This window comes from Protopterus annectens, chromosome 3.part0 (assembly GCF_019279795.1).
Source record: "Protopterus annectens isolate FY-2018-M chromosome 3.part0, PAN1.0, whole genome shotgun sequence".
In the NCBI taxonomy this organism is placed as follows: Eukaryota; Metazoa; Chordata; order Ceratodontiformes; family Protopteridae; genus Protopterus; species Protopterus annectens.
Genome location: NC_056731.1, coordinates 1,108,095,997 through 1,108,112,664, shown reverse-complemented (window position 1 = coordinate 1,108,112,664; position 16,668 = coordinate 1,108,095,997). Strand labels below are relative to the sequence as shown.

General features: G+C 39.8%; 1 non-coding gene across 1 annotated transcript; it reads left to right on the top strand.

Annotated features, from left to right (window-relative positions):
* The first annotated feature begins 16,324 nt into the window (after positions 1 to 16,324).
* On the top strand, positions 16,325 to 16,488 carry LOC122797374. Its single transcript, XR_006364096.1, has one exon. It is a non-coding gene; the product is annotated as a U1 spliceosomal RNA (small nuclear RNA).
* The last annotated feature ends 180 nt before the right edge of the window (positions 16,489 to 16,668 follow it).

Here is a 16,668-nt window from a genome sequence, read left to right as displayed (position 1 = left end):
ACTTTATAATCATGCTTTAACATTGTAATGGGCCTGTTTGAAGTAGGATCTACTGGATCTTTACCCTCTTTAGGTATTACAGCTACCACTGCTTTCTTTCATGACGTTGGTGCTTCTCCTTCTCTTAAAATACTGTTAAAACCTTTCAGATCTTTATAATTTTTTCCTCCTAGCTTCCATACTTCCACAGGAATACCATGTATTCCAGGAAACTTTCCTGTAGATTGGTTATACATCACAATTTTTATCTCATCTCCTCCTGTCATAACTGTTAGTAATTGAGACTCATCTACCTCTAACCTTGACATATTTCATTATTCTCTAAACATTTCCATTTGTACCTTTTCTTGCTTTCTGTACATCTCTGCTTTATACAGACTTTTGTAGAATTTCCGAAATATTTATAATACCTCAACATGGTCTCTTGTTACATTCCTTGGTATAGGCTCCCTAAACTTGGAGACAACCCTTTCTACTTTCTGTTGCCTGAGTAGTTGTGTTAAAAGTTTTTGTGCTCTAGTGTTGTCAAAAACAGTTAACAGCAATCTTTCTAAACTCGCTTATATTATAGATGTAATCCCTTATTTTCTGCTTGGCATTCTGCAATTATTCCTGCTCTTCTTCTATGAGATTTTCACCATTCTGCAATATTTCTGCATTTGTCAGTCCCTTTAAATAGTTACTGCTACTTGTAGCTTCCTTTCTTTTATTCACACCGTATTTTTAAACTCCACTTTAATTTTGTCCCACTCACTAGCTATAGTTTCAGAAGTAATTTCTATGCTCTCCAGTAGCTCCTGAATTATCTCCAATACCCATTCCTTAAATTCCTCTCTTTTCAGCAGATATGTGGGAAAGTGCCAGTGTCTCATTTTTATTTCATTTATTATTAGAGCAAAATCTGAAGTAGTTATTGTTTGAGTATCAAGACATTCAATTAAATGGACATGCTACTGTGAAGTGTAAATTCTGTTTAGCCTAACCCAGTTTGTACCTTGGGGAATAATAGGTAATGCCACTCTGAACTCCTATTACTGAATTTGCCTAATATTTCATAAATTTCTTTACAAATCTACCTTCCTTTGTTATACTTTCCTTCTGGACCTCCCAGACACATCTTCACTGCTGCAAATCAAATTCCAGTCCCACCTAGAAGTAATATTCCTTGCTGAAAACTGACCATTTCTCCCAGAATTTTCTTAAGCTCCATTATTGCAGTTTTAGGTGGAATGTAAATACATGCCAGTGTAATCCTCCTCCCTTGTGAGTAGGACCTTAGCACTACAAATCTGCTGTTATCTTTTTTATCCTCTTCTATCTCCATGGGAGCTCCTCTTGCAATTAATATAAGTATTCTTGTTTTCCTTTGTCCCAGATATTCTGAAGAATCATCCTCAGAACCTCTCTTTATCAAATTCACATTTTGTTCTTTCCAAGTATATATCCTGTAACATAGCTATTTGCAGTCTACATTTTTAATATACTTTACTGTTCTTTCTTTTTTTGTATTTATCTTAGGTACATAGGTAGGTACTAGGCTATTGGCCCTAGGGCCTATACAAGCCTAGCCAAAAAGGTACCCTGGCTTTCACCACCCAAGAAAATTATTTTCCTGTGCCCCTATCAAGCAGAACCACAGAAGTGATCCTTGGGGTGAATTTTCTATCACCCATCCAATCATCAAGATTTTTCTTGAAGAGTGCTAATGAGGAGCTCTGTTTGACATAGATAGGTAGTCTGTTCCAGAGTATGGGAAGTCTCTGGGACAGGAATCTATCCCTCTACCATGTTCTGTTTATTGTGGTGACAAGGTTTAAGTCCCTAGAGTGTGTAGCTCGGAGGGATTGTTATTTCTTTTAGTGGAGCATGTCCAACAGCTCTGGGTTTGACATAGCTTTGTATGTTAAGCAGAGATCGCCTCTGAGTAGGCGATATGCGACAGAGTAAAGCTGGAGTTTTTTGAGACGGTCTGCGTAGAGCATCTGTTTCAGGCCAGTAATCCTCTTTGTGAGGTATTTTTGCAGCCTTTTCAGTTGTTGTAGATGTCTTGTGAGGTACATACCAAAAAGGGTGTTGTACTCTATAATGGGTCTAATGAGGGATGAGTAGAGGGGAACAATGACCTCTTTTTCTGGATGAGAAACCTTTTGTGATGAGGTGTGCCACGTAGAAGCATTTCTTGACCACTGTGGTGATGTCATTATCAAAGGAGAGACTACTGTCCACCTGTGTCCCAAGGTCTCTTATCACACTTTCGGTGTTAAGTAGACTACCGCCTATGTGGTAGTTCATGGGTACAGAAATTTTACCAAAGGGGATGACAGTGCACTTTTTGGCATTGAACTTGAGACCATGGCTTTGACACCAGGCATCTGTCTGTGAGGCCCTTTTGTAGGATGTCCACATCATTAGGAGTTTTAATTATGGCTCCTACTTTGTAGTCATCTGCAAATTTAGTTAGCCAAAGACCTTCTTTGTTAGCCTGTACTTCAGAGAGGTAGATACCAAACAGGAGAGGACCCAGGACTGAACCCTGTGGTACTCCACTTGTCACTGGTCTGAAGTCTAATTTGGAGTCTGCTACTTTCACACTGTGGGTTCTGTCAGTAAGCCAGTTGGCAAACCATCTTGTGACATGGTGATTTATACCTAGTTTAGTGAGTTTATCTATAATTCCAGAGTGGGGGATGGTGTTGAACGCCTTGGCGAGATCTAGATAGGCTGTGTGAACCACCTTACCTTCATCTATGGCTGTGGTGACTACTTCAAAGAAGTCTGTCAGGTTTAAGAGACATGATCTGGAAATCTCCAATGTCTTTGTTTATGAGTTCCATGATGATATGTTCCATGGCCTTGCAGACCAGGCTAGTCAGGCTAATGAGGTGGTTGTTCCTGAGGTCTGTTCTGGCCTCCCCCGTTTGTGGAGTGGGATAACCGCAGTGTGCCATTCAATGGGCACTAAGCCTGAGGTGAGGCTATGATTGAACATGGTACCTTAGGTGGGATGCCAGTTAATTCTGTAGTTTGTGTAGAAGGCAGCCTGGGATGTTGTCAGGTCCAATGGATGCTGTGTTCTTGGCTTTGGAGAGTGAGGTTTTTACCTGTGCAGCCATAATTACAGGAACTTTGCATTCTTCCGGTATAAAGATGGGCCTTTTAGGGGGTGAGGGGGGGTAAAGTTAGCACTGAACCTATCTGCCAGGATGTTGGCAATATCAGTTGGTTCTGTATATTTAGTGTCATTGTGCTGTAACTCAGAGCAGACCTGAGTGTTGCCATTGAGATTCTTGACATTTAAAGACATTACAGAAAGCATCATTGTATTAAAAAGTTATTCCCACCTTTTATGTATAACACCTTTTTTGTTAAATGTCTAGTTCCAGCTTGTGTTACATGCATACACTGTTTGGCAGGTTGATTTTTTATATAGTTGTTTCTTCTCATATCCATTTGAGCCTATATCACATCTTACAAAACTTTTTTGTTTTATTGAAAGCCCTCCGACAAAAAGCAAAAAACCCCCCAGTACACCCTAAAGCCTATTAATTTAATACTAAAACACAAAACTGTATGCATCTTCAGATATTGAAATTTTACACCTTCTAATAGGAACACATGTCCCAAACTGACAGTCACACTCACAAATTTGAATTAACCTAAAATAAAAATTATCCATGGTAGGATGCATGGTATAACCTGTGCTTCTACTAAGTTCTGACTGGTTTTGTCTCATCTTTATATTTCTCACAGCTGGGAAAACCCCTGCATGCTTTCAGAGAACATTATCTCCTAGCCAGTTTCTCTTTTTTTTCCCAGCCAATCACTCTGGACCAGATTGTAACCAGTTTCTCTTTATCAGATTGTCTCCTTGGAGACATGAGAACCAGATAGCCAATTTCTCATTATCAAATAATCTGCATGGAGACATGAGAAATAGTTAATTTCTCTTTATCAGATCATTTCCATGGGCACATGAGAGCCAGATACAGAATTGTTACTAAGCATACATTCAGTTGCTAGAAAAAAGCATTGTAATATGCAGTATTCATTTACTTGCTTTCTCTTAAAACTTGTTACCAAATGCATCTAAGGTCCTTAATGTAGTCATTCCCCATGCAAGCTGGAGAAGAAGCACATTAATGTTTCTTTTGTCATGCGCTTTTAACCAGGCTTTTCTTTTCCTTTTTACATTGCAGTGCCTACATTTTTTAAAACTGAACAAGAAGAAGGAAAAAAGAACAGCAGCATCTATTTACAATCCCCATTATACTTAGATATAACTGAGAAAGCTTTTCTTTATAACATAAAAAGAAAGTTATTTACCACAAAAACAGTAGTATTAAGAAAAAAAAGTATTATTTACTTTCAGTTAACTTTCTCCCCTTTCTTCACCTCCCCAAAGCATTTTTCTGAACATTAATGACATGAAGTAGGGTATATTCATTAGAGCCCCAACCAAATTCAACAAATTCTGAAAACATCCAATATTTCCAGAGTTTCTTGATCTGTCATATTTCACAAATATAATTATTACATTGTAATTCCACATTAAGTTACTGGTTTTATTACTGTTCATCCCCATCTCACAAATCCTGTCTCTGCTTCATTTCCAATGTACTCTTGATTCTTATAGTCAGTGCTCATGGTTGCTTCCTTCTCTCCAACATTTTCCATTGAAACAGTGAAAAAGGTATCACAGGTTAACGCTCTCTGTGGTCTTTTACTAGAACAAGAAGAAGTGGAATCATCTCATTTCATAGCTTAATTTTTGTTGGAGAAACTTGTTGTATGTCCACCTCAGCATGTACTTTGTCCCTCCAGTGAAGAATACCTTGAAGACAGCTGGGTACAGCAATTTGAATCTCACATCTGTGTCTTGATATTCCCTGAATAGTGGAATGAATTTACTCCTTTTCTGACTGGTGTACCATAAACACTTTGCTCTTTCTCAGTTTTAATATTTTGCCCCAGTGACAGTTTTATCAGAATCAACTCCTTTTGCTGGTAGGATTGAATCTTTACTATTAAAGGTCTAGGCTGCTTTCTCATAGTCAGGTTTGGAGCATAGACATGATGTGCCCTTTCAACTACCAACTTCTGCTGTGGTGTACTAGTCCAGTTACTTATTTGTGGTTTCATTAAACTAATAGTCTGTTCATTCCAGCTTCTCTTGTATAGCTGAAAATCTCAGGTTTTTCTTATATGCTCTGTCCTCTGATTCTATTATTTTTTTTAAACATCTCTTCCTGAGCAGTCACATATTCAGCCAGCTTTTTCTTAATGTCAGCCTCTGTTTTTTGCAGCTTTATCACCCCATCTGTTTAAAGCTTCTTCCATTTTTCCAGCCTTTTGTTGTTTGTGGTGATATACTCCATCAGTGTTTCATTTATTTTAACCAGGTCTGTGTACATTTGTTGTTTATCTTCATGTAGGTTACTGGAAATCGTGTCTGGAGGTTGCATTGCTTTTTGCTGAGCAGATACAGAACTTTCCCCAGTCAGTGTTTCATCCTCACTTTTTGTAGCTGATTATTTCCATCTGCTTTTTATTTATTTTTTCTTGGCATGCAGGCAGTAACCAGTTACTAAAATTTACACACAAACACTAAAGTCTACTGGTCTTCTTTGCTGACTTTCTGTTTACACATTGGGAGAGCTAGAGTTAACCTGTTAGTTAATGCGCAGCCAACTTGGAAGTCTCTCCATATTGTTGATAACAGGGATCGCAGCATAATGAATTTTTCTCGGCAAATGTTTACTGTTGAAGGTACATCTGTTTCTTAATAATTTCTTATTTACTGTAACATTATTTTGTTTTAGTGATGTTATGGGTATGATAGTAAATTGCATGCTGTGGTCTGTGTGATGAAAGGAGATACTGCTAGCCCAGCTAGCTGGAATTTTGTAAATAATTGTATGTCATTGATGAATATTGGAATGATTTATACAAGATGCTTGTGTTACAAATGTATTAGAACTGTATGACATGTATATCAAACTGCTTCTACATACACATGTGTTGAAAAGGGTATTTGCAGAGTGCTGTTTGAAATGTAGCCACAGTGTGCTCTGTTGGAAGAGAACAGAAATGTACATGTACTATTGTATCTGTTTAAATGTATATATTTAACAGTGGAAACTGTAATACGGTAGGTTAAGTTCAGAAAAATAACTGAAATTAAATTACTTTATGGCTAAGCCATAAAAGATGGTATCTTTCAGTTTTCAATACAGCAAGAGAGAATGTCTGTACTAGGAAAATTTCTGTAGTGTCTTTAGGGTGAAGTAATTACTAGTGTTGAAAGTATGAAGGAATGCACTTGTTTTATGACTTCAAGCATCTGCCAGAGATCTGAGGAGAAGCCCTTGTTTGTATATTTTTACAGGTGAAGCTGGCAGAATTTAGCATCTATCAATAGTTGTTTGGCCTGGGAACTAGCAGTCAGATGACAATAAATGACGTCATTCTGCAAGTTATCCCAGCAGTAATATTTGATATATTAATATGAGAAGTCACTTAGTGAGGCTGGGCATTTTGTCATGGACCTGACAACAACTAGAAGATCCATTCACCACATCTGCCTTGCTTTATTAGTAAGTTCTTAGATTATAGTAATTCTCTTAGATTCAGTCAGGAATATAATGAAGCTTAGTTTAGATAGTTTTCCTTATTTATTTGAGACTGTCCTGCAATGTTGTTTTAAATATTTCCTGTGGTTTTGAACTCTGATGTCACTGTGAATATATATTTAGTATTGTCTTTTTCTGTTAGTATTTATTATTAAATATATGTAAACTTTCATTGTGGCTGGTCTGTGCAGAGATATTTAAGTTTTGAGAGTACTTGCATATTTACTTGGTGACACTGTGTGGCCACTCCTAATAGCCTTGCTCTTGGTTAAACTACCATTTTTGTTAATATTAATATTACACGGTAAGATTGGATACCCTTTATTAAGGGCTTTAGGATAGCTGGCAAGAGTGACTGGTGGTAGTAAAAACTACCTTGTAGTCTGGGCAGAAGGGGGCATAGCTAGTGAACCTGTGCCAGCCTTTCCCAGGTGTGTGCGTCACTTACTTGTGGACAAGAAACACTGGTGGAACAGAGAGGGTGCTGGAGGTCTTGGCTTGGTCACTCAGCTGAGATCTCAGCTCTATAGCAGTGCCATTGGGGAGTCTTATTGGGGATCTGGAGAAAGAGTGAGACTGTGGTCTCTCTGTGCTCTTAAGGGAAATTGCACTTGATGCAGAGAGCTGCATTTGGAAATATTGTGTGTGTACTTGTCATCCTCCCAGCATAGATCCCCCACTGGCGCCAGTGGTGTGGATTTGAGGCTCCTTGATTACTGGTCCAGTGGTGGGGCATCAAAGTCTGAATCACAGTTTAATGTTGTAGATTGTTAAAGTAACATTACTATGTTCACAGAGTGTACTAAATAAATAAGTAAAACAAGTAAGGAGGATTAGAAGATGGGCTTTTAAAACTGTCAGCTGCTACTATCTGTCAAAGATCCAAAGGGGTGAAGTAATGAAGAATGAATGCTCCTTCTACAGTTATGGGTTAAATCACTCTGCCATGGTAAAAGATCATTTTTGCACAATTTTGTCAATTCTCTTTAACTGCAGCCAAATCCCTTTTAATCCTCTTTCCCTGTTCATGGAATGAAAAAAGTGTAAGAGACAACAAACTGATTTAAAAAAAAAGGTTTTCTGTCCTTAAATGCTGTCTTCTGATTTTGCTACCTGCATTATGTTCTGTACTGTTTACGTCCATATTATTATTCTTTATTTAGAATGAAGTTCTTTCCCCAGATCTCCATTGAAATGGTCTCTCTCTTTAAGCAGGCATACAAGTCACTAAAATATCTTCTTCTTCTTCTTTTGGCTGCTCCCATTAGGGGTCGCCACAGTGGATCATCTGTTTCCATTTCTTCCTGTTCTCTGTAGCTTGCTCTGTCACACCAACCACCTGCATGTCCTCTCTCACCACATCCATAAACCTTATCTTAGGCCTTCCTCTTTTCCTTTTACCTGGCAGCTTCATCCTTAGCATCTTTTTCCCAATATACTCTGCATCCCTCCTCAGCACATGTCCAAACCAACGTAATCGTGCCTCTCTGGCTTTGTCTCCAAACCTTCCAACCTGGGCTGACCCTCTAATATACTTATTCCTAATCCTGTCCACCCTCGTCACACCCAGTGCAAATCTTAACATCTTTAACTCTGCCACATTCAGCTCTGACTCCTGCCTTTTTGTCAATGCCACTGTCTCCAACCCATGTAACTTAGCTGGTCTCACTACCCTCTTGTAGACTTTCCCTTTCACTCTTACTGGTACTCGTCTGTCACAAATCACCCCTGACACTCTTCTCCACCCAATCCATCCTGTCTGTACGCTCCTCTTCACCTCTCTTCCACACTCACCATTACTCTGAACTGTTGATCCCAAATATTTAAACTCATCCACCTTTGCCACCTCTACTCCCTGCATCCTCTCCATTCCTCTATCCTCCCTCTCATTCACACACACATATTCTGTCTTAGTCCTGCTGACCTTCATTCCTCTTCTCTCTAGAGCATATCTCCACCTCTCCAGGGTCTACTCCACCTGTTCCCTACTCTCACTACAGATCACAATGTCATCTGCAAACAAGTCACTAAAGTATAAACAAACCAGTTTATTACTTTAAAATAAACAAATAAGTAAATGATTTATGTAAAAGATACCAATGTAGAACATTGGTCTTTTTGGATTGCTTTCAAGTTCAGCCTGGGTAAAAGAAATTAAAAGTTGAATAGTAAGAATATGGTTAGATTTCTTAGTACTCAACAAATAAGTCAGAAAATGTACAAAATTGCATACTTTGAAACAGAAAACATAAATAAGTGTAAATTGGATTTTAACAGAGAAGTATTACAAATATTGTAGAATAGATCTTGAAGGTTATGGTTACACTTGTGCAAGGAGTCAGAAGATTGTCTATCATTTCAATGTTTTCTTGTAGTTTAGCCATCTTTGAGAAGTGTAATTTTTAAATTGATTTCGTCAGTCTACATACATAATTATAGATGTCAGTAAGATTGGCAAAGTTGTTCTTGCTTTCCAGTATAGTACTGAAACAAATGCACAGTGAAATCTGAGAATATATCTACCACTGTTTTCTAGGCAGACTTTATCACATGGTTGAGCTGCATTTAAGCTTTATGAAAACCTGTAGCAGATAAACTTCAAATTTGTAATTGAATATGCATTGTGTGTCTTTTCAGGGAGAATATCAGAACTTGTGACCTCCTATGCAGTGTGTAAATAGGTATATGAAGATTCTAACTACATTCTGCACAGAAATATTGAAATTGTACTTAAGATGTGAAAAATATGTCTGGCATGGGAAATAGATGTAATTGGTCTACTCTGATCACAAGACCTGTGGCTGTTTTAGGCTAGGCAGAGAAGTATACACAAATGTTTTCAGACAATAGCTAACCGAGAGCAAGTATATAAACTCAATGTCAGGTAAAAGTGAACTCCTGTTAATTGTACTTATAGTTCCTTTTATGGGAAATATATAAGCTAAGTAGCTGAATGAATAACAGTCATGGGAGAAGAGCTTCCTTGGAATTTATAATGTGTAGGCCTTTGAGTTTGTATTGGTTAGATTGCTCTGCTACCTGCTACTATTAGTGTTTATTATAACTGGGCGTATTAACAAGAATAAAACAGTAAATAGGAGTTTCACAGTCAGGTTATCTGGAGTGGTGGTAGTGTACTACCTTGGGGCAGAACAAAAGGCTATAGTTGGAAAAAAATTACCAGACTTCCCTAGAAATTAATTTGTATGTGTGTGAACTTAAGGGTTGTTTGAAAACGCAGTTACTATAGCCAAGTGAACAGAGGAAGGCACTGAATCCCAGAAGGAGTGGTAAGAAGGGAGTCTGGGGAGCAAGACTAACGACTCAATTCATTTGGTGTTCACTGTGAAGCTTTTTCTTGGGTGTAGATGGTGTAGGCCCATAACCAGGGCAGTGGTGCTTATTTTGTGCATGCTGCTGAAGCCAAACTGCACTTGGGAAGTTTAATTTTTCAAGTTTGTGTGCATTTTTATTTTTTAATCTGTTTCTACCAGTGACATAACTTGCATGATTATACCCCTTGTGATCACTTGATTTTAGATTTTGATTATTTGTGGGTGGTGTAGCAGATCCAAAGACTATAGCCCACCATGTATCATTATAATATATTTCACTTACTACTATACAAAGGTGAGATCTTGTGAAGACATGTCACTCGGGTGACTCTCTAGTCAGACACTGATGTTCCACTCACCAGGCTAAACAAGGAGAAAGTTACTGTCAGGTGCCAGGATCCGCCACATAATGCACACACTCAGGTCACTACACAACAAGTACAAATATGACACTGTCATTGTCCATGTTGGTGTGACTGACCTGAGACGTACCTCCCTGGACTACATGAAAAGAGACATGGAGGAGCTCTCCGATCTTGTAGACCAGGCAGGTATGACCCTAGCCCTGAGCAGCATCCTGACATCACCCAGAATGATACCACAGTACAAGGACAAAATGATTGACTTCAACAATTGGCTAAGCTCCTGGTGTCATTCTAAGGGGATCCAGTATTTGTCTGCCTGGGACGACATGATCGACAGACCACGATGCTTTGCCAGAGATGGCCTGCACCTTTCGCCCTTGGGATTCTGGATACTGGCTAAGGCTCTTGCCACCCCTGTAGTGCCTTTTTTAGGCAAAGTTCAAATGACAAATTCACCACCGTAACCAGTACAAGCAAGCAAAATCTGAGGGTAATGCTACTCAATGCTAGAAGTCTAAACCTCAAAATGCATTCACTCGAGACACTCCTTAAAATGGAGAACATTGACATTTGTGCAGTGACAGAGACCTGGTTCAAAGCTCCAGAGAGCACCCCTGCATTACTAGGCTATAATTCATACCACACCTTTCGGCCACCTAACCCAGAACGAAGCACAAAAGGTGGAGGCATGTCCATATTAATTAAGGATATCCACACCTCCAGGCTAGTTGCACAGCATAATGCATCCAAGATTATCCAAATGCAACTAACTCTGGGCAAGACCGCAATTCAAATTGTAGCTTGCCACAGACCCCCCACCATGCCCCAGAATTCCCACTCCTCATTTCTTGATGCACTGCAAAGTATTAGGGTACAACCCAACACCCTAATAATGGGTGATTTCAACTACCCCACCATTAACTGGGAAAACTACTGATGTACCAACTCTTTTGCTCAACGTTTTCTGGAATTCATAAATTCCAATGCCTTGGATCAACTTATCCACACCCCTACCAGGGGCAGCAATATCCTAGACCTGGTTATTACCAACATGAGCAACCGGTGCTCCACACAAGAGGTCAATACCTCATTGGTCAGATCCGACCACAAGCAAAAGCCTACCTATGAATTTGCAATTTGGTCATTAAACAGTGCACTGATCCCTGAAGACGAAGTAGAAGGATTTTTTACCACATTTTGCTGACGTTATGCTCTAATCATGTAAAGTGGAGACTCTGGTTCTAAAATATCTAGGTTTCAGTTTACATAAGTGAACCTATTTTATCAAATGTGGAAAAAATATATTTATGCTGTGATAAGCAGCTGTCCCATTAAGTTCTGATTCTATGTCTTCTGGAAGCACCTTCTGATAATGTTATCCACATCCCGCCCCCACCGCCAATTAGGGAAACCACTGTAAAAACCTTCTCCAAAGCCAACTTCACAGTTAAGACAGAAGTGGCAAACTTCATGACACCCATGCAGACGGACAATAGAAGTACGACTGCTGAATCCTACACAAATGCACTTTATAAGCACTTAATGAGTGCATGGATCATGCTATCCCTAATAGAACCAAGATGCTATACTCCAAAAAAAGGAAGCCAATCTGGTGGTCCTCTGCCATAAACAAACTCTACAACAGAAGAAAGAAACTGTTGCAGAAAAGAGTAAAATCCCATGACTGGAGGAACTCCCTGGTCAACCTCAGTAAGAAGCTGAGATTCCTCATAAAATCCTCCAAAGCTAGTTACGAAAACAAAATTGCCACTGACTCCAAAGACAACCACAAAACATTCTATAGCTATGTCAAGAATCTCAATGGCAACACTCAGATCTTCTCTGAGTTACAGCACAATGGCACTAAATATACAGAACCAACTGATATTGCCAACATCTTGGCAGATAGGGTCAGTGCTAACTTTACCCCCCTCTCACCCCCTAGAGGGCCCATCTCTATATTGGAAGAATGCAAAATTCCTGTAATCACGGCTGCACAGGTAAAAAACACACTCTCCAAAGCCAAGAACACAGCATCCATGGGACCTGACAATATCCCAGGCTGCATTCTACTCGAACTACAGAATGAACTGGCACCCTGCCTAAGTACCATGTTCAATCATAGTCTCACCTCAGGCTTTTTGCCCACTGAATGGCACACCGCAACAGTTATCCCACTCCACAAAGGGGGAGCCACGACGGACCCTGGGAACTACTGCCCCATTAGCCTGATGAGCCTGGTCTGCAAGGCCATGGAACGTATCATCATGGAACTCATAAACAAAGACATTAGCAATCTCCAAACTCTGGACCCTACCCAGTTCGGGTTTGTAAAAGGCAGATCATGACTCCTAAATCTGACTGACTTCTTTGAAGCAGTCACCAAAGCCATAGATGAGGGTAAGGTGGTTCACACAGCTTATCTAGATCTCGCCAAGGCTTTCAACACCACCCCCCACTCTGGAATTATAGATAAGCTCAATAAACTAGGTATAAATCCCTATGTCACAAGATGGGTTGCCAACTCGCTCATGGACAGAACCCACTCTGTGAAAGTAGCAGACTCCAAATCCGACTTCAGACCAATGACAAGTGGAGTACCACAGGGTTCAGTCCTGGGTCCTCTCCTGTTTGGTATCTACTTCTCTGAAGTACAGGCTAACACAGAAGGTCTTTGGCTAACAAAGTTTGCAGATGACTGCAAACTAGGAGCCATAATCGAAACTCCTAACGATGTGGACATACTACAAACGGGCCTCACTGAAACAGATGCCTGGTGTCAAAGCCATAGCCTGAAGCTCAATGCCAAAAAGTGTATTGTCATCCCCTTTGGTAAAAACTCTGTACCCATGAACTACCACATAAGTGGTAGTTTACTTAACGCCGAAAGTGTGATAAGAGACTTTGGGACACAGGTGGACAGTAGTCTCTCCTTTGATAATCACATCGCCACAGTGGTCAGGAAATCCTTCTACGTGGCTCACCTATCACTAAAGGTTTCTCATCCAGAAAAAAAGAGGTCATTGTTCCCCTCTACTCATCACTCATTAGACCCATTATAATGTACAATGCCCCTTTTGGTATGTACCTCACAAGACATCTACAACAACCTGGAAAGGCCACAGAAATACCTCACAAAGAGGATTACTGGCCTCAAACAGTTGCCCTACGCAGACCGTCTCAAAAAACTCCAGCTTTACTCCTTTGCATATCGCCTACTCAGAGGTGATCTCTGCCTAACATACAAAGCTATGTCAAACCCAGAGCTGTTAGACATGCTCCACTTAAAGAAATCCCAATCCCTCCGAGCTACACGCCCTAGGGACCTAAACCTTGTCACCACAATAAGCAGAACATGCTGGAGGGATAGATTCCTGTCCCAGAGACTTCCCATACTCTGGAACAGACTACCGATTTATGTCAAACAGAGTTCCTCATTGCACTCTTCAAGAAAAATCTTGATGATTGGATGGGAAATAGGAAATTCACCCAAGGGATCACTTCTGTGGCTCTGCTTGACAGGGGCACAGGAAAATAATTTACTTGGGTGGCGAAAGCCAGGGTAACTTTTTGGCTAGGGCTAATAGCCTAGTACCTACCTATGAACTTGCAGTTTGGTCATTAAACAGTGCACTGATCCCTGAAGATGAAGTAGAAGGATTTTTTACCACATTTTGCTGACGTTATGCTCTAATCATGTAAAGTGGAGACTCTGGTTCTAAAATATCTAGGTTTCAGTGTACATAAGTGAACCTATTTTATCAAATGTGGAAAAAATATATTTATGCTGTGATAAGCAGCTGTCCCATTAAGTTCTGATTCTATGTCTTCTGGAAGCACCTTCTGATAATGTTATAGTGATGGACAATCAGAATTGTTTGTGTCTTTCGGCTTTTCCCGGTTAGGGGTCGCCACAGCGGAACTCCGGTCCGCTAATGATTGGCAGTAGAGTTTTACGTGCTGGCTTGCCGGGCCTAACGCACAACCTTCCACGAAGGAACGCCCATTCACGCATGTCGCCACACAGAAGATGCTCTAACTGAGGATAGACTGGGCAACGTCTAACTGTGAGGCGACAGCGCTACCGCAGCACCACCACCGCAGTGAAATATTTCTATGTATTGAATTGATTGGAATCCTGCTATGGCAGTAGCAAGTATTGAGATACTACGACATTCTGTGTTAGAGAATTTCATTACCTATTCTGAGCATAGTCCAGATTTACCCAAGTACTCAGAGGTGTCACTAAGTCCAGCCAAAATTCTCCGGTACAGCAGTTCCACTTGTTTGACCTTGTATTGCCAGAAGGGAGCTAAATGTCCACAAGTCTGTACTGCCCAGTAACTCCACATTTTTGAGTGGCGTGGCTGTCACACCTGCATTGTCCCCATCAAAGACAGGGGATAGCAGTACAGGGCTACTGACCCATCATGGAATTAAACTTGTTTTTGAAAACAAAAGGCTGCAACCAGGATTTTGGAGTATGGCTTACATTAAACCAAACTGTTTATGAGCATGGTTACAGTCTCTCCCCCACACTTCTGAAATCTGCATAACAGCTCCACCTATATTTGGAATTCAGTACTTTAGACATTCTATTTTTCCACAAATTACTGTCTTCAGAACTTAGTCCACAGGCATGTAGAAATGTTGGCTTACTGAGAAGCCCATTAAGTTCAGTGAACAATTTATCTGTCACTCATGCACATTACTCTCTGTTATCGTTGCAGTGAACCATATACTCCTACTTTTCTTCCTATATGTGATTATCCCGTGGCAGACAATATTTTATCATAATATTATATCTGTGTTACCACACTATATGCCATACAGTGTGCACTTTACTAGGAGTATTTTCCTGTTCCTTTTTATTGAATAGAAATATTTTTTTTTATAGGAATTTCAAGATCACTGTACCTTTACTGAAAGGGAACTAGTGCATGATATAGCAACTTTGAATGTAGTAATCCTCCTAAGCAGACTTTAAAGCATTGCAGTTCCCTGGATTTCTCTTACGTTATTTAGACTTTCAAAAGGCACAGAACTGAGTTTACTGGGAAATGCTTCAAGGGTTTCCCTGGAAAGAAACCCCTGAGAGTAGTGGGCTGATATCCTTTACAACCAAAGCTGGATAATTAGAGCAATGTTCACAAGGATTAGGTGCACTGCTTTCAAATTGAGGTAAAAAAAAAATGCCATGTTTAAATGCCGGAGATCAGGGTCACATTTTAAATATTGGTTTCAATCTGAAGCACATTGTCATACTGGCAGTATTCACAGTGAAAGTTGAGAGGACAAAAAGTACCCGGATTAATATACATTTTCTGAGAAATTAGAAGTTTTTAACTAATGTGTAGTAGTATTTAGTGAGTGTAGCTGTGACTGTTTTGCTATAAAAGACCAATCTTGCTAGGAAAAGAAGTAAATCTTGGTAAAAAAACATGGTGTAGTCAATGTGGGTGTGTCTCCATTTCCTCACTTTGGAAATGACTTTGTGGATCATATGAAGCAGTTCATGTGTAAGCAGAACACACATGACTGACTGATTATATTGTCTTGCTCTAAGGCCTTGCTTTAGCCAGTGGATCTCCTTTCTTCTTTCCAATAAAACACTTCACTGAGAAAGCAAACAAAAGGGCTGAGGACTGAAATGTGGTATGCAAATCATTCTTACTGAAAACCTGATAGGCTGTGATGCCTATTAGCTTGCCTGTCTGCTGGTAGCTCTCTCTCTCTCTCTCTTTGCCTGCAAGACAAGACAAAGGACAGCCTACCATAGGTTCATTTTTCTGTTAGAAAAACTACTCCATGGGAAATGGTAGTGTACCAGAATATATTTATTTACTGGATAATACTAGACTTCTGAACTCTGCTTGTTGCCATACAAATGTGTGCTGTGATCATGTAATATTTGTGAAAAAATGAAATTAGAAAAAGCACTGTGTTTGTAATGTAGGGTAGAGATGTAGATCTGCCATGTTATAAAAAACTGCTCATACTTACCTGGCAGGGGAGAGACCACGATCAAGAAGGTGGTTCTCCCAGGGTGAGGTTTCTCCATTGCACTTTGGAGGGGTTGACCCCTGTGATTTCCTCAAATGCAGGAAACTCAACTGCATAATTTATGGTAGTGGGGGACTGCGTTTGCGCTGTTCCCTTATTTAACTGGTAAGAAAGATGCTTCTAAAAGACAGTTGAATAAGTATGTAATTACATAGGTTTTGTGCTTTTAATGTTGATAGTCATTTTTTTTAAGAAAAGAGGACATGGCATTTTTTTAGTGATAATTACAAAGAAGCTTATCAGTGCCATTATTCAGTGGTAATACACAAAGAGAAC